The sequence below is a fragment of the Panulirus ornatus genome, chromosome 28 (assembly GCF_036320965.1).
Source record: "Panulirus ornatus isolate Po-2019 chromosome 28, ASM3632096v1, whole genome shotgun sequence".
Classification (NCBI taxonomy): Eukaryota; Metazoa; Arthropoda; class Malacostraca; order Decapoda; family Palinuridae; genus Panulirus; species Panulirus ornatus.
The window spans coordinates 19973942-19999978 of NC_092251.1; the positions used below are offsets into that span (position 1 = coordinate 19973942).

At 45.4% G+C, this 26037-nt stretch overlaps 1 protein-coding gene across 3 annotated transcripts in view; it reads right to left on the reverse strand.

Moving 5' to 3' along the window:
* Positions 1–26037, reverse strand: part of LOC139757881 (uncharacterized) — a 389409-nt gene that overhangs the window by 221760 nt on the left and 141612 nt on the right. The window lies entirely within an intron of this gene.

Consider the following 26037-nt stretch of genomic DNA (forward strand, 5'->3'; position numbering starts at 1 on the left):
GTGACTGCACGTGGTCATCACCCACATGGCTGAGGTACATCGTGGCTGGAGTTGATCTTGACTCCAGGGTTCCCTCTGTGTTGAGGACTTGCTGGATGTGAGTCCATTACTCCACGCTGCTGTAGTGAGGACCTGGTGGGCTTCCCTCGCTCCACACAGCTACGCTGAGGACGTTGCTGACACCACCACCATCGCCACCGCCACCAGACCCTCCTCAAAGACACGTTCGTCAGTGTCCACCCTCGTTGCCGGATCATGTACCTGGCGACAGTGATTCTTCGCGACTTCGTGGCGAGAGTGTGGTAGTGTGATGGCGTTGTGGGTAAGACTTTGACAAACTGACGTAGAGGAATGCTATTAATATAACTCTCTCGTCGTAGATACAACTGATGTCAAAAAGCCAAGACCTATTTATTAGTCTATTAGATTATGTTCCCTCCCCCCCCCCCCCATCCGTCTATCTGTCTATCAGATGATGTTCTATTAGCCTTACATATTCATTCGTAAAAAGCATTTAACTATCCGTTATGTCATGTTTGTTTCCTTATTCATCCATCTATCGAAGTGTCCTACATAGCTATTCGTAGTCACAGTCTATATACATGACTGTATGTTTGCCCTTATCCATATAATCAGTGATTATCCCATCCACCTGTCATTTGCGTACGTATCTACCAATCAGCACGTTTGTTGGTCTATCCAGATATCAAATACGAAATAGCTATTCAACAAGAACAGCTAGTAATGGTCATTAAGGTAACATTTGCTGGTTGTGGCAGCCTGGTCGAGGATGGGCGGGTCCAGGGGTCGGGCTGGCCTGCCTGGGTACGACCAAGATGTAGCTGTCTCAGATGCGACAGACACCACAGCGACTGACAGACGCACAGACTCACAGTGCTGGAGTCTGTGATCAACCAAAGAGCAACATCTGCCAGATATTCACCTGACAGACCCAGGAATGACTAAGCCCCTGTGAATATCACTCAATATCTATTCTTCATCTTAATTCAACTGTATTTTTCTTATTCTATAATGTATCTTGATTCCCTTGTACAGCCACCATCATATCTTTCACCTCTTTATCCTCATATATTCTGTTCTCTAATTTATCTTTATTTTCCATCGTATGTCAATTTTCATCTTATTCTTTCCATATATGAAAGATTATATAATAGTGTTCTACCGTCCAGCTTTGCCAAAGAAAACCTAAATTACGTGCTAATAGGTTCCTTCCCTCTACTGCACAGACATGTTGGTGATTATAATATATATATATATATATATATATATATATATATATATATGAACAAAGTGCATATGGACGCGCACCTTCATAGAACATATAAACCTCTAACAGCTAGGATCGAACCCGGGACCCCTGTGCAACAGGCGGGAGCGCTACCGCTAGACTATGATCGCCCCTAATACGGAAATGACTATTCGAATACTATGTACTCGAATACCCTTCGTCTTATGTTGGTGAGCAACGGGGTCTACACCGGTCATTTCCCATCAGGCTCACACAGCCTGATTATACTAGTCCATGATGATAGTTATGAATGTGATATCCGAGTTCAGTAGGAGTTCATATAATTTCATCTAACGTGTAATTTTTCTATACATGTGGCACAACATGAATCACGGAGATCATCTTTAACATGACTGGAATGATGTCATCTCAGTTATTAACTGTAACTCCTGCACCATAAGAAATGTTATTGAATCTTCTATTAATAAACAACACAAAGAATAATGCCATCTCAGTTATTAACTCTAACTCCTGTACCATAAGAAAGGTTACTGAATCTTCTATTAAAAACACAAAGAATTGTAACATTAATATAAGTGAAGGTTTATACAAGTTGGATAGCCCTATTGTTGATAAAATTCTTAAACAGTTCCCTGTCTTGTCTACGTAATAAATTTTATGATACGTTTGTTGCCAGACTTGTACGCACCCGACCTTCATTCGTATAGTCACTTGTTTACCAAACACCGTCCTAGTTACGTCTCTTCCTTGTATATCAACTGACGGTCCTAATCCTCTCTTGTGTCTCCTCTAATGATGTGATTATTACACGACAGTGCACTTGGGAACTGAACGTATTTCATACCCCCGTGGATTAGAAGGAATTTACTTGATCACGCGCTCAAATTGTGAGCTTTCACCCTCCAACGAGCATCATCGGAAAAGTCAAACTGAATTTAACTGAATCTTGGAAACATTATGTAAATATGATGCATGTACAGAGAAGAAAACGAAGTTCCAGCAGTTGTAGTAGTAGTAGTAGTAGTAGTAGTAGTAGTAGAAGTAGTAGCAGCAGCAGCAGCAGCAGCAGTAGTAGTAGTAGTAGTAGTAGTAGTAGTAGTAAAATTACACTAATAACGGGCAGGAAAAGACTTAACATAAGTGAGACGACAAAGCATTTCCTCCCACACCCTCAACTCATCAGTTCCGAACAAAACAACTGACAACAGGTTCTCTCTCTCTCAATCAACATCCAATTGCACGAATGACGAAGATCACCTAAGACAAGCGTTCCCCTCAGCGTAGGGTGAGGGTGGTATAAACACACCAGCAGGAGGAGGAGGAGGAGGAGGAGGAGCGAGGGTTGGGGGAGGTGCACCAGCGATTGCCACGGGGAGCTTCGGCTTCGACGGCAGTAATGTGGATGGTCTCAAACCACTCTGATGGTGCTTCCACCACCCCAGCCCCCCCCCCCCCCCCCCCCCGCCCTCCCCTCCTCCTCCTGACCCCACTCTGGCCTCCTACGCCCCCCACCCCTCCCAGTCTCCTGACCCCGATGCCCTCCCGCCCTCACACCGTTTTCGCTAATATCCGCCGCAGAACCAGAACTCCAGATCATTCTATGGGTCTTATCTGGGCTCCTCCATCTCCGTTTTCATCACTTGAAAGAAAACGGTATTTGGGAAAATGAAGGTATTAAACGATATATCTTTTCTATCCTTTAAAAGAAGATGAACATAATCCAGTTATTCGAACAATCCCAACCGACATAACAGCTTCCGGATTAACGGCATTTCCAAATAACTACATTCCGTTTTCTTCCCCCCCTCACCCCACCTTTTTTTTTATCACGTCTGGAACCCTGTTCCAACTCACCGCGTTTTTCTGCCTTATTTCTTACTTTCCTTGATATTCCGTTTTCTTTCCTCGTTTCATCATTCACCTCTTTCACTCTTCTTCGATCCCATTCTCCCGGTTACGTACTGCTTTCAATCTTCTTTCAGTTATCTTGCTTTCACCCATCCCCCCACAACCCATTCCATCGTTCAACTATTTGATCGCCTCTTCTCCTCTTCCGTTCCGACGCTGGGCACAGCGCGGGTCCTCCACATGGAACAGGGAGACACACGGAACGGACCGTATCATCCCTGATAAACATCACCTCAAATAAGCTTGGCGATGCCCCGACTCATTCCACTGTATTCCTTCTTCAGTGGCATACATAGGCTTCAGTCTCGGACGCAAATCCTCTCCGAAGCCAAGGGCTCTTAAATGATATATCAGATAAGGTTAAGAAGGAAGAAAAGCACTGAAGAAATGAGAGAAAAGTAATCTAAAAGATTTTTGGATGAGTAGAAATCCTGCCCATTGAAATGGACACAAGCTGTAGCTGTTGAAGAAGACGTGACATGATGAATGACGTCACGGCTTCATGGCGAAGCGAAAGAGGCAGACATGACAGTGGGGGATGACACTGGAGTTGCTTACGGCCACACTATAATCATGTGACGCAATATAGGTTGTCGGTCGGTTATTACCCGATCTCGCTAATGGCACACACATACACACACACACACACACACACACGGGAAGCCAAATTCTTAAGAGCGGGCGGAAGGCAGAATAGTATCTATTAAGGAGGGAAGGTGAACGAAGACTACAGCGCAGGGCAAGTGGGTCAAGTTTTGAGGTCAGATGAGGAGAGTTGAATACCTGACTCCCTCACGGAGGGGGTTACCGGACTCCGCCCATTCGACGTTGCACCGCGCGTGAAGAAGTCACCTTTGGCAAGGCTGACTGTGTCACTGGTGGCGCAGTCTCGTCAAAGAACTTCTCCCCTCAAAGGAGTCCACATTTCCCTGCTACTGGATATAACGCAGCCTTGGGGTGCAGAAGCCTTATGAGAGAAGTCTTGGTTAACACCAAGAGTACAAAAACCACATTTCCCTGCTACAGGAAGTAGCGCAGCCTCGGGCAGCAGGAGCCAATTGAAATAGGTTTTGAGTCACACCAGGAATCCTTCTTAGAAAGAGGTCGTGGGGTAATTATAAGTACGATAAGTGATAAAGTCTCCCATGTTTGTTGAGTTAGAACCTTCCTAGATATGACTACAGTACTGTGCTCCATACAGGGACGAATCACTCGTTATGTATTCGAATCATCTATCTAACGGAGTAAAATTTTTCGACATCTCTTCAGGACTTCCAGTTTCTCTGAGAAAGACTCGGCTATTTCTGTGATGTGGCAATACCAAGATAAATGTTACGTTGGTGTGGGATAAGAATTGGTTATGTGGGTAGAGTCTGGGTAATAGATGGAAGGGGGAACGTAAGGGGAAAGAATTGGTTAAGTGGGTAGAGTGGGGGTAATAGATGGAAGGGGGACTGTAGGGGGAAAGACGATGGAAGGGATGGTATGAGGAAGAGGGAAAAATGAAGATGGAAAAAGGGCCTTCATGGTGTGACTGTTAGCATTACTGAATGAAATGTTACGTTGGTGATAAGTATAGTTATTAAGTAGTAAGATTACAGAGCCATTACAGGAGATAAGACAGTTATGAGGGAATTAAAGAGAAAGAGAAGGAAATTGAGTTGAAGGGGCACTGAACTAAATTAATTTGGAGATTTTTTTTTCTTCATCATATCTCATCCATCTTTCAGCCTGCTGGGTCTTGCAAATGAAGGTCACATTGTGACCTCAACCTTTGACCCCATACACGTAAAATGTGCTGAGATGTGAGACTTTTTCCCCGTGGTATATATATATAGTGTACCCACTACTCCAGCCCTCAAATACCGTATTCACAAGTTCTTAGAATCATGAGAGTAAGCGAATGATTGTAATCAAAAATCTAATCACATGTGGAACTTACTGTGTATTATCTATACGTGTGGTCAACCTCTGTTGCATCCTTCAGGAGAAACTGCCACATTAATAGCATTCTACTTCATATGACTCTATAATCTTGACCTCTGACCACAGGTGTACAAATAATACTCAGGTGTAAAACTTCGCATCTGAAATCCATATCAAGATTTTGGTCAACCTCCAATCAATAAGTCATCAGAATATTGTGTAACTGAAAGATTAAGTATTACTGCAACATCTGGCGACCTTAGTCTTTCACCTCAGAATTAGAAAATGGTCCAGATTTAAGAACTCCATGTAGGATCTGTGGTATAATTTGGGTCAATAATTGTTAACTCAGTCCTCACATATACTAAGCACACAAGCATTTAGTCCCATTCTAGTCCTTCAGATCTTGTTATCTGAACCCTTAAACCAAGACATAACGAGAAAATGATTCACAATTAGAACCCATGTAACACCTGTAGTAGAATTGGGTTCAGTCTTCATATATACACAAGCATCTAATACCATTCTAGTTCTTCAGACCTGGTTATCTAAACCCATGACCCTGACATCTTCAAGTTAATCAGGTATCGAACCTTCTATCTACTGCTACAATTCTACTGCACACGTAGTCTCCTCATCATGAGTTATCCCGTACACAAGACTAGTACACACGACCGGACACAAAGCGGACTAATATGCTCCCCTGCTTTACAAGTTAGACATAACAGCGACCATATATCGTGTGTCCAGGCATGCTGTACCCACCCGACCCCTTGAGTCTTACCTGGGTCGATCCTACACACACACACACGCGCATACGAGAGGAGGAAGGAGTTGAGGTAGTGGGAGGCTGTAAGTCACCTGCTTCAAGATAACATTCGCCTCGTTAACAGCAGAGTAGCCAATCTATATCCCTTATTGACGACATCAGAAGGTAGAGTCATGGCATAGTAACACACACGCCCAAGACGGCTAATATAGCGGAGAAACAATGGATGATATGCACAGGGAAGAGAGTGTAGGTGCCCAGGACACCGGTGGTAATGGCTGAGGCATTCAAATTTGGCGGAACTAATCAATCTCAACTTACCTTGAGATACACAGCGGCAGAAATGGAGTGTGTAAGACGTACCTGTAAAGCAAATGAAAGTTGTGTTAAAATACTTGGCTCGAGTGACTTTTACGAATGGACAACAAACATACACGAACGACGTAACAGCATACTAATGTAAGATTATACGAACGAATATTTAAAAAGAGAGCGTATTACATTATGGTACGGACATGAACGGGGTCGACACACACACACACACACACACACACACACACACACACACACACATACACATCGAACTTCGAAGGTGTGTTAAGTCGATCTCGCTTCCTTCTGCAGGATACACCGAACGAACACGACCGAGGTGGGCAGGAGACCTACTCACAGAGGCCAGGGGAAGTACAGAGGAGAATTTGATAGGGGAAGTGAAGGCAAATGGTGTTGGCTGGACGTGAGTGGACCTTAATGAGACAAAGGCGGATCCTACAGAGACAAATGACGCTCTTTGCTCTGACTTCGTTACGAAGACTGAGAGGAATGAGGAAAGGAGTTGATAATGACGAAGCGAAGAAGAATGAATTGAGAATAATGAAGAGAAAACAATGTACGAATCACTGAAGTACACGAGTGTTCTGATACCCAAGCATGACCTGAGAAGACAGGTGGATGAATAATCGTATTAGGGAATAATCAATTGAAATTACACTCATAATTATGTCACTTAGAATCAGGAAGCTTGGGTATGTAGAGCGATGCTTGTGGCTAATGTTAGAAAAAAAGTTGTGGAAGGAGAAAGTGGATGTCAGATGTAATCATAATAGAGTTAGATGGAAGCCAAAGTTGAGTTATGAGTTGGAATGAGGAGCTGCTACCTAGCTGGCTGGTGCACAGGAGGAGGAACAGAGAGGTGGACCAGACAAGACCAGCAACACCAACGCCACGTAAACATGAGTCTACGTATCAGAAGAGTTGACGAATATAATGAAAAAAAAGAAATGACTGAAGTAATGTAGGCTTCAAATACATTTCGATACCCAAGGAGGGGATGAGGGAGGAGGATATGCCAGTGCTGTAAGACTGGTTACAGGATCGGATCACCTGTAACATCAGGAAGCTCGGGGAGGTAAATGTAGATGACCCAGTGATACACCAGATATGTAATGAAACATGAGACCGAAGGATGGCAAGGGAAAACGAAGCCACGCTTGTAAACGAACTCGAGGAGAACGTAAATAAGGAGCTGGGGGAAGGAACGAAGGATGATAAAGGCAAAAGGGAAGAATTAATGGTGAAAATGAGAGAGGAAATATTGAACAGACCAACCAGAGACTACGATTAGATAGCAGCAAGTACAGAGGGCCAGCTAGCTGCGTGATGATAACCAAATATAATGTGATTATTGAAGCAGGATATAGAAATATAGATGATAACATCTGACGAGGACCGTGTACTGTGAAGGAACGAAGAGACAGAAAAATGAAGGAAGTGGGATGAGGCTTATGCAAGAGGCAGGGAAATGGGAGGAACTGAAGATGAACAGCCAAAGTGGAAGCTATTATGGTGACCAGATGCCTCACTACCCTACCATCTCCTCATTGTAATTACCAAGTGCCTCATTCCCCTACCACCACCTCATTGTGGTGGACCAGATGCCTCATTAACCTACCATCTCCTCAATATAATGACCAAGTGCCTCATTCCCCTACCACCACCTCACTGTGGTGACCAGATGCCTCATTATCCTACCATCTCCTTATTGTAATGACCAAATGCCTCATTCCCCTACACCACCTCATTGTGGTGACCAGATGCCTCATTATCCTACCATCACCTCACTGTGGTGATCAGGTGCCTCATTGCCCTACCATCACCTCATAATCCATCATCGTATCAATTAGTCATGAGCCCAGAGGTCCATCCCTCATTCCTGACCTACCTCATTCAGTCACATGAAAGTATCACGTGACTATTACCTCATTAAAACCTCATCATCCATCTATTATCTCATAATAGCCCAATCATAAAGATTATCACCCCAGCATCACCTCATCACACCACAAACATTTCACCATCTTATCCTTACCTCATTATCTTCCTATCTCATCATCCACTCATCATTTCACTGGCCCACTCATTACTCACCCTAACATCGCCTAATCATACCATCATTACCTCATAACTCCGGCATTACCTCATTGACCAAGAATTACCTCATCACCCTTACCATCCCCTCACCAGAGTACCATCAACGTGTCTCATCATCACCACCACCTCATCATCTCATTATCATATCAGCCCCTACCATCCAGTCACCTCACTAATGACTCATTATCTCATGTAACAATTGCTCCAACACCCACCACCACCTCCACCTCATCGCACTGCTGTAATCATCATCTCAAACAACCATTACCTAGCGATCGTCTGATCACCCCACCATTACCTCATCTCCCCACCATTAAAACATTAACCCAGCATTACGTAATCACCCCACCATAACCCCAGCATCCTTCCTTTACCTCCCCCCCCCAGCCATTACCTCCTCCCCCACCATTATCTCCCCTTAACCATTACCTCCTCCAAACCATTACCCCCTCCCCAACCATGATCTGCTCCCCAACCATTACCTCCTCGCAACCATTACCTCTTCCCCAACCACTACCTACTCCACAACCATTACCTCCCCAACCATTTCCTCTCCCCACCACTACCTCCTCCCCAACCATTACCTCCTCCCCAACCATTTCCTCCTCCCCAACCATTATCTCATCCCCCACCTCACTCAATCCATCATTATCGTATTTACCCCAACATCATATCATCAGCCGCTTCCACCTGGCCACCCCACCCGCCACCTATCTCTGCCCACCCCACTAACCACCCACCTCTGCCCATCCCACTAACCACCCACCTCTGCCCACCCCACTAACCACCCATCTATGCCCATCCCACACGCCACCCACCTCTGCCCACCCCACATGCCACCCACCTCTGCGCATCCCACCAGCCACCCACCTCTGCCCACTCCACCCACCCACCTCTGGCCACCCCGCCCAGCTCAGTCATAGGAAAATGTCTTCATATGAAACATACAGGATGGCAACAGAAGACAACGGCAGAGCAACAGAAACACACCGGAGGTTGGGTGAATACGAGGCAGTGATACGATATATAAACACTGACAGTGTGGCCTACTGGTGGACGAAGGTGAAGTGGACCAATTTTTTTCGACATGCTGACCCTATAGTGTGTGTGTGTGTGTGTGTGTGTGTGTGTGTCTGTGTGTGTGTGTGTGTGTGTGTGTGTGTGTGTGTGTGTAACTGAAGCAAAATAGAATTATTCATTAGTTTTTTTTATTTATCACGTAAATGCCAATTATTATAGATAATATTAACGTAAGACCTACACTCATGTGAGGATAATAATGCCACGTATTTGTGGCCCGGATGTGACCCGCGGGCCAGAGTCTGGCCACCTCTGGACTCTCGAGTCTGTTTCTGTCTGCATCACACCGAGAGTCAACTATTTCTCATTTCTCCTTTCTCTTTTCAGCCGCTGGTAATCATTATCGTAAACGCCGTCGTAAATAGCAACGCGTGGACGAATTATTCCCTCATCACGTCTGATAATCTTCAAATTATCCGTCTGGCAATTACTAGCGCCAGATATCGGTCAGGTCTCAAACGCTGGAGCATTTTCATCTGAGACCATCTTCAGCGTCTTGGGCTGAGGCGGTTTTTTCCTCATGTCAATGTGGTGGAATTTAGAAAGCTGAATATACTCTAACGAAATCAACTCAGAGAATAAACACTTTATCATGAACTTTCTCTTGCTACAACCTCCCCATTGAGATAACGTAGAGAACTTCGGTATTCATTTATGACCTTAATTTCTTAGATATCTACATAAATCTACCGCTGATTGCATCCCAGAAAACATATCTTTAAAGATCAATCGACAGAAAATAATTTATCTACCCTTATCTACCTTTATCTACGATAGACTTTGCAACGGGGGCGACCATCAGCACACGTATGTTCTACATGACAGACAAACAGAGTTCAGAAACGAGAATAGATGGGCCCAAATTACAGGACTTGTGGCACCCTGGTGCTCTACCTGTTGGCCGATCTCAATCCTCAGGTAACGAGGAAGCACCTTGGCCAGTACTGACTAATCACCTAATTAATTACGACCAATAGCCTCTGAAGTCCTCGAGGTGTCGTTAATATAAAGGTCGTTATCATCTTCCCGGCATCAGCGAAATCATGAATGATTTCCCATAATTGCATCGTGGAAGTCCTGCTCAGTGTTAATTATAATCAAACCTGAATATATATATATATATATATATATATATATATATATATATATATATATATATATATATATTTTTTTTTATTTTGCTTTGTCGCTGTCTCCCGCGTTTGCGAGATAGCGCAAGGAAACAGACGAAAGAAATGGCCCAACCCACCCCCATACACATGTATATACATACACGTCCACACACGCAAATATACATACCTGTACATCTCAATGTACACATATATATACACACACAGACACATACATATATACCCATGCACACAATTCACACTGTCTGCCTTTATTCATTCCCATCGCCACCTCGCCACACATGGAATACCATCCCCCTCCCCCCTCATGTGTGCGAGGTAGCGCTAGGAAAAGACAACAAAGGTCCCATTCGTTCACACTCAGTCTCTAGCTGACATGCAATAAAGCCCGAAACCACAGCTCCCTTTCCACATCCAGGCCCCACACAACTTTCCATGGTTTACCCCAGACGCTTCACATGCCCTGATTCAATCCACTGACAGCACGTCAACCCCGGTATACCACATCGATCCAATTTACTCTATTCCTTGCCCAACTTTCACCCTCCTGAATGTTCAGGCCCCGATCACTCAAAATCTTTTTCACTCCATCTTTCCACCTCCAATTTGGTCTCCCACTTCTTCTCGTTCCCTCCACCTCAGAGACATATATCCTCTTGGTCAATCTTTCCTCACTCATTCTCTCCATGTGCCCAAACCATTTCAAAACACCCTCTTCTGCTCTCTCAACCAAGCTCTTTTTATTTCCACACATCTCTCTTACCCTTACATTACTTACTCGATCAAACCACCTCACACTACACATTGTCCTCAAACATCTCATTTCCAGCACATCCACCCTTCTGCGCACAACTCTATCCATAGCCCACGCCTCGCAACCATACAACATTGTTGGATCCACTGTTCCTTCAAACATACCCATTTTTGCTTTCCGAGATAATGTTCTCGACTTCCACACATTCTTCAAGGCTCACAGGATTTTCGCCCCCTCTCCCACCCTATGATTCACTTCCGCTTCCATGGTTCCATCCGCTGCCAGATCCACTCCCAGATATCTAAAACACTTTACTTCCTCCAGTTTTTCTCCATTCAAACTTACCTCCCAATTGACTTGACCCTCAACCCTACTGTACCTAATAACCTTGCTCTTATTCACATTTACTCTTAACTTTCTTCTTTCACACACTTTACCAAACTCAGTCACCAAATTCTTCAGTTTCTCACATGAACCAGCCACCAGCGCTGTATCATCAGCGAACAACAACTGACTCAATTCTCAAGCTCTCTCATCCCCAACAGACTTCATACTTGCCCCTCTTTCCAAAACTCTTGCATTCACCTCCCTAACAACCCCATCCATAAACAAATTAAACAACCATGGAAACATCACACACCCCTGCCGCAAACCTACATTCACTGAGAACCAATCACTTTCCTCTCGTCCTACACGTACACATGCGTAAGCTTACATCCTCGATAAAAACTTTTCACTGCTTCTAACAACTTGCCTCCCACACCATATATTCTTAATACCTTCCACAGAGCATCTCTATCAACTCTATCATATGCCTTCTCCAGATCCATAAATGCTACATACAAATCCATTTGCTTTTCTAAGTATTTCTCACATACATTCTTCAAAGCAAACACCTGATCCACACATCCTCTACCACTTCTGAAACCACACTGCTCTTCCCCAATCTGATGCTCTGTACACTCCTTCACCTTCTCAATCAATACCCTCCCATACAATTTACCAGGAATACTCAACAAACTTATACCTCTGTAATTTGAGCACTCACTCTTATCCCCATTGCCTTTGTACAATGGCACTATGCAAGCATTCCGCCAATCCTCAGGCACCTCACCATGAATCATACATACATTAAATAACCTTACCAACCGGTCAACAATACAGTCACCCCCTTTTTTAATAAATTCCACTGCAATACCATCCAAACCTGCTGCTTTGCCGGCTTTCATCTTCCGTAAAGCTTTTACTACCTCTTCTCTATTTACCAAATCATTTTCCCTAACCCTCTCGCTGTGCACACCACCTCGACCAAAACACCCTATATCTGCCAATCTATCATCAAACACATTCAACAAACCTTCAAAATACTCACTCCATCTCCTTCTCACATCACCACTACTTGTTATCACCTCCCCATTAGCCCCCTTCACTGAAGTTCCCATACGCTCCCTTGTCTTACGCACTTTATTTACCTCCTTCCAAAACATCTTTTTATTCTCCCTAAAATTTAATGATACTCTCTCACCCCAACTCTCATTTGCCTTCTTTTTCACCTCTTGCACCTTTCTCTTGACCTCCTGTCTCTTTCTTTTATACATCTCCCACTCATTTGCATTTTTTCCCAGCAAAAATCGTCCAAATATATATATTACTACGTTATCAAAACTCCTGTTCGATGGCAGCCCGAGAGAGACCCAGTTAAGTATACGATCAAGCCTGGTGGCAGCGGACGCAACGACCGGTCGTGAGATGGTGCTTATCTCATCGTAACGACGACAGCGACAGACCAGCCGCCGCCTCCACGACCATTCCCCGGGCCAGCAGACAGCTGAGGGAGGTGTCTGAACCACATGCAGAGAGGTGCAACTTGGTGGTCACCAGGTACCTCATGCAGGTACCTCGCACGGTGGCCTTATCCACACAGTGCAGCTGGTCAGCAGGTACCTCACACGGTGGCCTTATCCACACAGTGTAGCCGGTCACCAGGAGGCAGCTCAGGGAGTTACCTCACAGGGCTCGAACCACACAGGTCAACAGGCAGTTCAAGGAGGCACTTTCCAAAGGACGAACCACACAGAGAAAACACACAGAGACGTCTCAGGAAACACTACTTCCAGGAGAGGTTACGAAGGCAGGGGCGGGGAAGAGGCAGGCGAAGTGGTACTGTCAATCTCCTTTGCCAGTAGACAGTAGATAGTAGACAGTAGACGATAGGTCCATCCCCTAAGAACAACGGGGAAATTATGAATTCAAAATTTCCCTCACCCTGATAGTGAATCCACTTCTGTAAAGACCAGAGTGTAGGGTTCCTTGTGTTATCCACGTCCGGTTTCACTGAAATTCAAGATTACTTTCAGAAGTTCAGTCCCCTGTGTTCTGGGCTGAGTCCTGAGTGACTCAAGCTGAAGACGCAAAACGAAAATGTTGAGTACACAAACGTATGAGAGAGAGAAGAAGGGAGTGCAGGTCCCTGACTTCCTCTTCCCCAGGCGCTGTACCTCCTAACCTAGTTCTATAGACTTATCAGCGTGGCATAGCAGCCGGTAGACACCTAACCAGCGAGGCACAGTAGCCGGTAGACTCCTCACCAGCGAGGCACAGCAGCCGGCAGACACCTCACCAGCGAGGCACAGCAGCCGGCAGACACCTCACCAGCGAGGCACAGCAGCCGGCAGACTCCTCACCAGCGAGGCACAGCAGCCGGCAGACACCTCACCAGCGAGACACAGCAGCCGGCAGACTCCTCACCAGCGTGGCACAGCAGCCGGTAGACTTCTCAACAGCGAGGCACAGCAGCCGGCAGACACCTCACCAGCGAGGCACAGCAGCCGGCAGACACCTCACCAGCGAGGCACAGCAGCTGCCAAACTCCGATCCACCCACTGTCACCCGTGTTCCGCCCCCCAACCCCCCAGGGCAGGCCCCACGTCACGACCACCTCAGTTATCAAAACATGAGTTAACAAACGCTTTCAAACACGTCGTAAATATTCGTGATGCAAGACATTGACGGGTAAAACATCATCTGGAGAATTTCTATTCATATTGCACTGATGTTTGTTCTACGTCGTGTGTGCAGGGAGCGTCTCTGCCCAGTCTGTACACATCATTATCATCATTACTGAACACTTACAACGTAACTGCTGTGTTTACCTCAACGGCAAGTTTTCATATTTTTTCGTGTTTGCTCAGATGGCACGAGCAACTGAGTGCTCTAGTCATGGACATCTTATATATATATATATATATATATATATATATATATATATATATATATTTATTTATTTTGCTTTGTCGCTGTCTCCCGCGTTAGCGAGGTAGCGCAAGGAAACAGACGAGAGAATGGTCCAACCCACCCACATACACATGTATATACATACACGTCCACACACTCAATATACATACCTATACATCTCAACGTATACATGTATGTACACACATAGACATATACATATATACACGTGTACATAATTCATACTGTCTGCCTTTATTCATTCCCATCGCCACCTCGCCACACATGTAATAACAACCCTATCCCCCCTCATGTGTGCGACGTAGTGTTAGGAAAAGACAACAAAGGCCACATTCGTTCACACTCAGTCTCCAGCTGTCATGTAATAATGCACCGAAACCACAGCTCCCTTTCCACATCCAGGCCCCACACAACTTTCCATGGTTTACCCCAGACGCTTCACAGGCCCTGGTTCAATCCATTGACAGCACGTCGGCCCCGGTATACCACATCGTTCCAATTCACTCTATTCCTTACACGCCTTTCACCCTCCTGCATGTTCAGGCCCCGATCACACAAAATCTTTTTCACTCCATCTTTCCACCTCCAATTTGGTCTCCCACTTCTCCTTGTTCCCTCCACCTCTGACACATATACCCTCTTTGTCAATCTTTCCTCACTCATTTTCTCCATATGACCGAACCATTTCAAAACACCCTCTTCTGCTCTCTTAGCCACACTCTTTTGATTACCACACATCTCTTTTACCCTATTATCATTTACTCGATCAAACCACCTCACACCACATATTGTCCTCAAACATCTCATTTCCAGCACATCCACCCTCCTGCGCACAACTCTATCCATTGCCCACGCCTCGCAACCATACAACATTGTTGGAACCACTATTCCTTCAAATATACCCATTTTTGCTTTCCGATATAATGTTCTCGCCTTCCACACACTCTTCAACGCTCCCAGAATTTTCGCCCCCTCCCCCACCCTATAATTCACTTCCGCTTCCATGGTTCCATCCGCTGCCAAATCCAATCCCAGATATCTAAAACACTTCACTTCCTCCAGTTTTTCTCCATTCAAACTTACCTCCCAATTGACTTGACCCTCAACCCTACTGTACCTAATAACCTTGCTCTTATTCACATTTACTCTCAACTTTCTTTTCTCACACACTTTACCAAACTCAGTCACCAGCTTCTGCAGTTTCTCACATGAATCAGCCACCAGCGCTGTATCATCAACGAACAACAACTGACTCACTTCCCACACTCTCTCATCCACAACAGACTGCATACTTGCCCCTCTTTCCAAAACTCTTGCATTCACCTCCCTAACAACCCCATCCACAAACAAATTAAACAACCATGTAGACATCACACACCCCTGCCGCAAACCTACATTCACTGAGAACCAATCACTTTCCTCTCTTCCTACACGTACACATGCCTTACATCCTCGATAAAAACTTTTCACTGCTTCTAACAACTTGCCTCCCACACCATATATTCTTAATACCTTCCACAGAGCATCTCTATCAACTCTATCATATGCCTTCTCCAGATCCATAAATGCTACATACAAATCCATTTGTTTTTCTAAGTATTTCTCACACACACACACACACACACACACACACACACACACATATATATATATATATATATATATATATATATATATATATATATATATATATATATATATATATATATATCCCTGGGGATAGGAGAGAAAGAATACTTCCCACGTATTCTCTGCGTGTCGTTGGAGGCGACTAAACGGGGAGGGAGTGGTGGGCTGGAAATCCTCCCTTCCCGTTTTTTTCTTTTCTATTTTCCAAAAGAAGGAACAGGAAGGGGGCCAAGTGAGGATATTCCTTCCAAGGCTCAGTCCTCTGTTTTTAAGGCTACCTCGCTAACGCGGGACATGGCGAATATGTATGAAAAAAAGAATCATGTATATATATATATATATATATATATATATATATATATATATATATATATATATATATATATATATATATATATATATTAGATTCTGCCAGGTACCCAACTGTATAACCAGTTCCAAGAGGATGATGAATCACTAGGCTGGCTGTGGGCTGACTGCAGTGCCCAGGACTCGAACTACGCCTCGTCTCTCACTTTCTCAATAATTCTTTACGAAAACCATAAAAAAAAAAATATTGGATGCTCCTACTTCCAAGAAATCAATTCCCTGAAAGAATAATATTTGTGTATTTTTTACCATCGAAAATGGGATCAGGTTTCCTGTGTTTTGGCGTCAGACTGATAACTCGTGAAGCAGAGATGAACGTCCAGAGAAGAGCGACTGTAGCATGTGGGTGAGCGGAGAATACTGGTTCCCTTTGGATGATAAAGACGAAACTTAACGACCATGTTGACGTTTTTATCGATAGATCTTGTTGTGTTGATACTCTCCTATTAATCAGTTCTTCTTTATTAAAGGCATTATCTATATTAAAGGCCTTGTCTTTATTAAAGGCATTATCTATATTAAAGGCCTTGTCTTTATTAAAGGCATTATCTATATTAAAGGCCTTGTCTTTATTAAAGGCATTATCTATATTAAAGGCCTTGTCTTTATCAAAGGCATTATCTATATTAAAGGCCTTGTCTTTATTAAAGGCATTATCTAGATCAAAGGCATTATCTTTATTAAAGAAATAATCTATATTAAAGGCATTGTCTTTATTAAAGGCATAATCTATATCAAAGGCGTCTTTATTAAAGGCATTATCTATATTAAATGTATTATCTTTATTAAAGGCATTCTCGGTCGCCAAACAGGGCGGAGGATATATAACATCAGGTACAACCTCTTCTCCAGCAGGCAGGTCCTCCTGCAGGAGCCACAGCCATGCCCAGCTACACACATCCCGCTTCCTCAGATGCAAAGGTCCTCCTGCAGGAGCCACGGCCTTGCCCAGCTACACACATCCCCCTTCCTCAGCAGGTAGGTCCTCCTGCAGGAGCCATAGCCTTGCCCAGCTACACACATCCCTCTTCCTCAGCAGGTAGGTCTTCCTGCAGTAAACACAGCCTCGCCCACCTACACGGCCCACCCACAGAAAAAACTCGCCAAACTTCTTGATCAATAATGCGAGCATATTCACCGCCAGCATTCAGTTTCAAGACAAAAAGCACTCAGGCAAAATCATCCTCAACAATTATCAATAATTAACAGTATATTGCAAGTGCCCTCAGCCTCCTCCGACGCTTCACGGCACGCGAAGTCAACAACATCTGATGTTTACGACCATCTCCGTGCCGACCCGTGGGTCGCCACTACTGCTGTAACCTCTGTACCGATCCTAGGGACGCCGCTCTTGCTGTAACCTCTGTACCGACCCAAGGGGCGCCACTACTGCTGTATCCTCTGTACTGACTCGTGGGGCGCCACTACTGCTGTAACCTCTGTACCGACCCAAAGGGCGCCACTACTGCTGTAACCTCTGTACCGACTCGTGGGGCGCCACTACTGCTGTAACCTCTGTACCGACCCGAGGGTTGCCAGTACAACTGTAACCTCTTCATCGACCCAAGGGACACACGCCACTGCTGCTGTAACCTCTGTACCGATCCTAGGGACGCCGCTGTTGCTATACCCTCGGTGCAGATCCAAGGGGCACAGGTACTGCCCTCACTTCGACCCGAAAGTATGACACGGACGGGAAGAAGGTGGTGAAAGTGAGTAAGCTTTGGAAAAAAAAGGCTTTGGGCCTTTCCAAGAGAGAGCGAGCGAAGAGTGGCATAAGGTGAGGGTAAATGTAACAAGGACAGTGGGCAAGAATGGAAGGTATTTAAGGAAGCAGTGCTTATGTGTGACAGCGAGATGCGTGGTGTGCGGAGATGGAATGTAGGGATATGAGGAAGGGTAGTGCGTGGTGGAATGAGGAAGTTAAGGTGCTAGTGAAACAGAAATAAGTGACATATGGGCGCTGCCTGCAGGGAAGGTGTGCGAGTGATTAGTAGGTGTACAAGAGAAAGCAGCAGGGGGTCAAGAGAAATGTGCGTGGGTTGAAAAAGAGGGCAAATGAGAGATAGTGTGTGACGGCACCAGCAAATCTCAGCATGTTGTTCGCATTTACAATATTGTTCACTTTATTCCATTCATCCGTCACACATATAACATAAAAGTGTTTCTGTACATCTTTACTTAAAATGTTTCTTACTTAATTTCAAATTACGTTCTCTGTTTGTTCTATCCTATATCATAAGAAGATCTATCCACTGTGTATGTCATCAATCTCATCAAAAAAGTTTATGATTATAATCAGGTCGCCCCTGACTCGTCTCTCCTCCGTTATAGGCAAACTGAAGTCATCTAGCCATTTCCTGCAACTTTTCTCTTTTGATTTTGGTACCACCTCTGTTGCCTTCCTCTGGACCTTCTCCATTAACTCTTTGGGCTTCTGGTGACTAAACTTTAGAAGCATATTTCATTTTTGTCCTAATTTAGGATATGAATTGCTTGTTGACAAATTGATCATCCACACATTTGCAGGCTACCTAAATATTGGCCAGCAGACAGTTCGTCTCCTCCACTACCCTCCTAACATGGGATTCTGGCGATAGAGTAAAATAATGTCAACTCCCAAGTCCCTCTCGCACACAGATTGCTGCGTGTGTGTGTGTGTGTGTGTGTGTGTGTGTGTGTGTGTGTGTGTGAATACGTGAATACCTATATGTAGAAATTTGATGGTTCTGACTTTTTTTTTTTTTGCTTTTTTGAGTAGTGTTAAGTCCAGACCAGCTCGGTTGGACTTTGGGTCTGTGTGGTATGTCTCTCTCTCTCTCTCTCTCTCTCTCTCTCTCTCTCTCTCTCTCTCTCTCTCTCTCTCTCTCTCTACGTATGGACACACCTACATCCGCTCCTTATGCACACAGATGTACACAGTGCATATATACACACAAATACAACCATGAACATACACGCAAGCAAGCACACACACACACATACACACACACACACACACACACACACACACACACACACGTATACACAAATGATGGCCATAGTATATCACTTGGTAGTATAAAGTGACCACCAGGTTTCTCCATTATCTCCTCCTGCCACCTTCCCATCGCCCTAGAAGGCGAGCTGCACTCCGGCCGGGTGATAAGTCCAGTCGTGGACTTAATGAATGGCAGACTCTCGAGCTGGACGGGCGGTCCCTCAATTCGTCCAGGTCAAAAATAGCCGACAGACGATGGATTTTATGCCACCCAGAAAAGAAAAAGAGGATCAAGGATCAGATTTGGAATATACCCCCACAGAGCCAGACCCGGATACAACGTGGGGTTCAAGGTGGTCACCAGACCTGAAGACTACCAGCCCCTTCCCCAACAGGACACCAGCTCCTTCACCAACAGGGCACCAGCTCCTTCCCCAACAGGGCACCAGCTCCTTCCCCAACAGGACACCAGCTCCTTCACCAACAGGGTAACAGCTCCTTCCCCAACACGGCACCAGCTCCTTCCCCAACAGGACACCAGCTCCTTCACCAACAGGGTAACAGCTCCTTCCCCAACACGGCACCAGCTCCTTCCCCAACAGGACACCAGCTCCTTCACCAACAGGGTAACAGCTCCTTCCCCAACAGGGCACCAGCTCCTTCCCCAACAGGGCACCAGCTCCTTCCCCAACAGGGCACCAGCTCCTTCCCCAACAGGGCACCAGCTCCTTCCCCAACACGGCACCAGCTCCTTCCCCAACAGGGTACCAGCTCCTTCCCCAACAGGGTACCAGCTCCTTCCCCAACAGGGCACCAGCTCCTTCCCCAACAGGGCACCAGCTCCTTCACCAACAGGGCAACAGCTCCTTCCCCGACGGGGCCGAACGGTAACCTCTCTCACACACTAATGTCTCACGAAACTCACGAACAACAAAGACGTTACGTCAATAACCTTTCCATTCACTGACACCGCACGAAACTCACGAACAACAAAGACGTTACGTCAATAACCTTTCCACTCACTGACACCGCACGAAACTCACGAACAGAAGTGTCACACCGATGATAACCTCACACACACTGACACCTCACGAAACTCACGAACAGATGTGTCACATCGATGATAACCTCACACTCACTGGCGCCTCACGAAACTCACGAACAAAAGTGTAACTTCAATGATAACCTCACACACTGACACCTCACGAAACTCACGAACAGAAGTGTCACATCGATGATAACTTCTCACACACTGACACCTCACGAAACTCACGAACAGAAGTGTTACATCAATGGTAACCTCACACACTGACGCCTCACGAAACTCACGAACAGAAATGTTACATCAGTTAATGTAGCACAGCACCGTGTGTCACAGGGAACATCTCAACTGCTGAATTCGTCGGTCAGCCACAGAACTGTAGACCATGTCAGCCTTACACTGCATTGTTGGCTCACTTTCCTTCTTGTACAGGTATTACTTTGGTTTATGTTCCCAAGAGCTGGCTGCCTGTGTGCCCCCGCCACTAGCTAGACCACACAATACTGGGCAAGCTGCTACGTCACATGATTACTGTGTGGCCATCGGCAACTCAAGGGTAGGCCGTTTTGATAATTGTTTCTTTCCCTACACCTCGAGGCTTTGGAACTCTCTACTCTCTCACGTCTTTCCCAGTAACCATGACCTGCCACATTGTAAAAGACATGTTTTTCGCTTCCTCCAAAATTCGTAAATACTTTCCCTCGTCTCGTCTTATTCCCTTTCATAGTCCTATCCATATTTCAGTTAAGGTCCGGCCATGATGTGGACTTGTGTCCGTGACTGGAGCCTGCAACGTTAAAAAGAAAAACCAGTACCACAAGAAATGAGTTCGTCAACAACACTACCACCAGGAAGAAATAAGACAAACCACAAAGCATATCAAAGCAAACTAGGCAAACAAAGCACCTCAGACAACAAGTTTGCCGCAAACCACAGTTCCACGAGGACCAGGTCAGCCAACCACAGTTCCAAGACGACCAGGTCAGCCAACCACAGTCCCACGATGACCAGGTCAGCCAACCACGTTAGAACGTAAAATAAACAACCTAACCACAACGCCATACGGCATACCACAAAGATACAAGTCAGTCAACCACAATACCAAGAGATACAAATAAGTCAACCACAATACTACAAAGATACAAATCAGTCAACCGCAATACTAAAAGACACAAATCAGTCAACCACAATATCACAAAGATACAAATCAGTCAACCACAATACAAAAAGATACAAATCAGTCAACCACAATACCAAGAGATACAAATCACACCCATCTGCAGCCATCCAGTCAACCAGAGCGTCAAAGGAACCACACCAGCCAACCATAATACCACAACTCACAACTCGACCACGTATGATACCACAAAGAACAACTCTACCAGCCACAAAACCTCCCCAAATACACTAACGAACCACGACTACATGAGGGACCAAGTCAGGGAGGAGGACAAGAGACGAGGAGGAGCCAGGGATACAACAGACTCAGTAAAGACAAAGTCAGTCTATCACCAGGACAGATGTTACTCAGGAGGCAAACCACACTACCACAACGAGCGAGTGAGGTCAACTGAAACCCGTCATTGTTCAGTCCTGAACAAACCGGCCAGCTTCAGCGAATGGACGAATCAGGTTGACAATACTGCCACTTGGAACACAGTAGTTGATCATATCATTAAAATAAACAAACCAGCCAACTTTTGTACCACAAATCAGCCAACTTTTGTACCACAAACCAACCAATTTTTGTACCACAAACCTGCCAACCTTTGTACCACAAACCAGCCCACCTTTGTACTACAAACCTGCCAACCTTTGTACCACAAACCAACCAACCTTTGTACCACAAACAAGTAGATCGGTACCATTATCACAATAACCAAACCATCCAACCTTTGTACATCACACACTACCACAGTCAGCCATCCACTTAAGCCATATAACAACCATACTACCACACTGACCAAACATCCCAACCACACTACCACACTGACCAAGCATCCCATCCACAACCCTGCAGTGACCATGTGTGTCAACCACAGTACCAGCAGGAACCATCCAGTTCACCACAGTACCATAAAGAACAAGGCAGTTAACCACATAACCGTCAGAAACAAGCCACGCCGCCACAATGCCATAAGGGATAAGGCTTCTAATCCCTTAACCACAGTACAACGAGGACCAAGCCAGCCAACCACCTGGCCACAAGGGACAAGCCACCTAACCACCTTACCATTAGGGCCAAGCCAACCGCAGGCCAACAAGGAACACGTCAGCCAATCACTGCACTCTAAGAAGATCTTAACTACGGAAGTATAAGGAACAAGCCAGTAATCATGGCACTAAAGACATGCCAAATTACCACAGTACCACGAGAATAAACCAGTCCACCATTATCCCACAAGGAACTGGCCCGCCAAAGACAGCTCTACAAGGAACACGTCAGCCATCACGGCACCACAAGAAACCACAAATCGAACCACAGTGGCACAAGGGACTAGCAGGCTAGCCTCTGCCTGTGGGTCACCTCCGTCTATAGATACCAAAACGAGGAGCAAATACGAACTAAACCAAGAAAGAATCAACACCAACGACTAAGCTTCCAGGCCAGGTCATCTCATAACATCACAGGGCAAACACACGCAGCCTGGAGGCTAAAGATAACGGTATACAATACTGAGCTCATGAGGACTTAAACCTATGTATTACGACCTATTCCTCAGCCACTGAACGTTCAGTGAACCGCTGATATGTTTACCAAATGGAAGACATCATCTTGCAGACCCCTACTGTCTGTCTACTTCCGCTACCTTGACGAAGACACTTAACAAATCAAATCTGCTGAAACATGACTTTCAGGCTAGTTCTTCATCGCTTCCCCTTCTGCTGCCCCTCCTGCTGCCCAGGTTGGTTCTTCATCGCTTCCCTTCTGCTGATTCTCCTGCTGCCGCTCCTGCAGTTGACTGCGATGAAAGACGTGTGGTTCAGCGGAGGCTGTCACCTGCTGAGCCCCTTACTGTGCTCCTCTCTCCCTGGTATGCCGTCTTGAGTTACGACTTACGACTCAAAAACCAGATCCTCCAGTATGAAAGAGCCCTCAGAGGGGCGCGCGTGTTGGGTGTACCGGACGCCCACGGCGCTACACACACACACACACACACACCAGGGATGCACCAGATTCCTTCAGGATCCAAATGTGAAACATGCTTGCAGGATCCTGCCGAGCGACTTATGGAGTAAGCTGAATTCCTGCTGTGTTATGTTGAGTCAGAGGGACGTTATGTGGGACAAGCATGTGGTGCGTGCTTGAAAGTGGGTTTAGCAAGCATACTGCATGTTAAGTATACGCCAATTAACCGTATGTTGGGTTAAATGTGTTTTACGTTGGGTTAATTATATCCGATGTCGGGTTAAAAATGTGTTATGTTATATACTTGTGAGATATGTTGGCCTCCTTACGTGTTATCATAGTTAAGCACACATTACACTGGGTTAAAAGTGTGTTATGTTGGTAAATCAAATACTACTAAGTGTGTTATGTTGAATATGTTTGTGGTATGTGGTATGTTTAATTAAAGGCCTGTTATGTTATTCAAACATGTGGCATGCAAGGTAAATATACTATATTAGCTAATCATGTAGTATGCTGTAAAAGGTATGTTGTCTTGGTCAAGCATGGAGTATGTTGCGTTTCAGGCACACAGCCTTAAACATAAGGTTACCACATGGTAATCTATGTTCTAAGACACAATCTTGTTATGTTGGGTAAGGGTATCGCATGTTGGGCCAGAGGTGGGTCATGTTGGGTAGGCATGTGTTATGCTGAGTTCTGGGTATGCTGGTTGAGAGGGTTAATGATGAGTTAAGATAACCAAGTATGTGATATGTTGGATTGAGACGCATCATATTGGGTAAACCAAAGATCATGTTGGATTATGAATGTGGTATGATAGTTAACGGTGAGTTATGTTAAATGTATATCATGGTAGATAATCATACGGTAGTTAGGTTATAGATATGTTGATTTGCCGATGAACTGTAACTACGATATAAATGGTATGTTGGATTAAAGATGTGTTATGATGGGTAAGCAAATGTGACATGTTAGGTAAAGAACTTGAGAAAATTCTTGTTTGAATTTCCCTGGTAAGATCACTGCCCTCCATCAGGTAAGATCACTGCCCTCCATCAGGTAAGATCACTGCCCTCCATCAGGTAAGATCACTGCCCTCCATCAGGTAAGATCACTGCCCTCCATCAGGTAAGATCACTGCCCTCCTTCAGGTAAGATCACTGCCCTCCATCAGGTAAGATCACTGCCCTCCATCAGGTAAGATCACTGCCCTCCTTCAGGTAAGATCACTGCCCTCCATCAGGTAAGATCACTGCCCTCCATCAGGTAAGATCACTGCCCTCCATCAGGTAAGATCACTGCCCTCCTTCAGGTAAGATCACTGCCCTCCTTCAGGTAAGATCACTGCCCTCCTTCAGGTAAGATCACTGCCCTCCATCAGGTAAGATCACTGCCCTCCATCAGGTAAGATCACTGCCCTCCATCAGGTAAGATCACTGCCCTCCTTCAGGTAAGATCACTGCCCTCCTTCAGGTAAGATCACTGCCCTCCTTCAGGTAAGATCACTGCCCTCCATCAGGTAAGATCACTGCCCTCCATCAGGTAAGATCACTGCCCTCCATCAGGTAAGATCACTGCCCTCCATCAGGTAAGATCACTGCCCTCCTTCAGGTAAGATCACTGCCCTCCTTCAGGTAAGATCACTGCCCTCCTTCAGGTAAGATCACTGCCCTCCATCAGGTAAGATCACTGCCCTCCTTCAGGTAAGATCACTGCCCTCCATCAGGTAAGATCACTACCCTCCTTCAGGTAAGATCACTGCCCTCCTTCAGGTAAGATCACTGCCCTCCATCAGGTAAGATCACTGCCCTCCTTCAGGTAAGATCACTGCCCTCCATCAGGTAAGATCACTGCCCTCCATCAGGCTATGCTTCTGTCTCTGGTTTACAAATACCGGAGGTGGCTGTTGCTGGAATACAGGCCCAAATTTCCTCTTCCTTAAAGACTATCTTTTCATACCAGACTTTTAAGCATTTGCTGTTGTGCGTCCGATAGTTTAAGGGCATTGACACACACGGCCAGGAAAGCCTCTCTTCCCTCAGACTCGCATTCAGCTTTCTGCTCTGCTCAAACACGCAGCAAATATATTCGTGAGGGAAAACGTTCCATCACCCAAGGGAAATATGGACAACGTTTCCTCTTCTTCCAGTAAAAAGGACTTTCTGGTCTTTAGCCAAAAGGGTCTCCAATGGCTTCTGCCTTACAACCTGTACTTCCCTTGACCGTATCAGCGACACTATAGTTGTTTATCCTATTGCCAAAGCAGTTGTTTATGGCTCTCGTTTCCCCCTTTAATTCAACCTTGAATGACTACCTCCACCCGGTCCTCTTTACTACGTCTCTTCCCATCCGTACAATCTCTTCT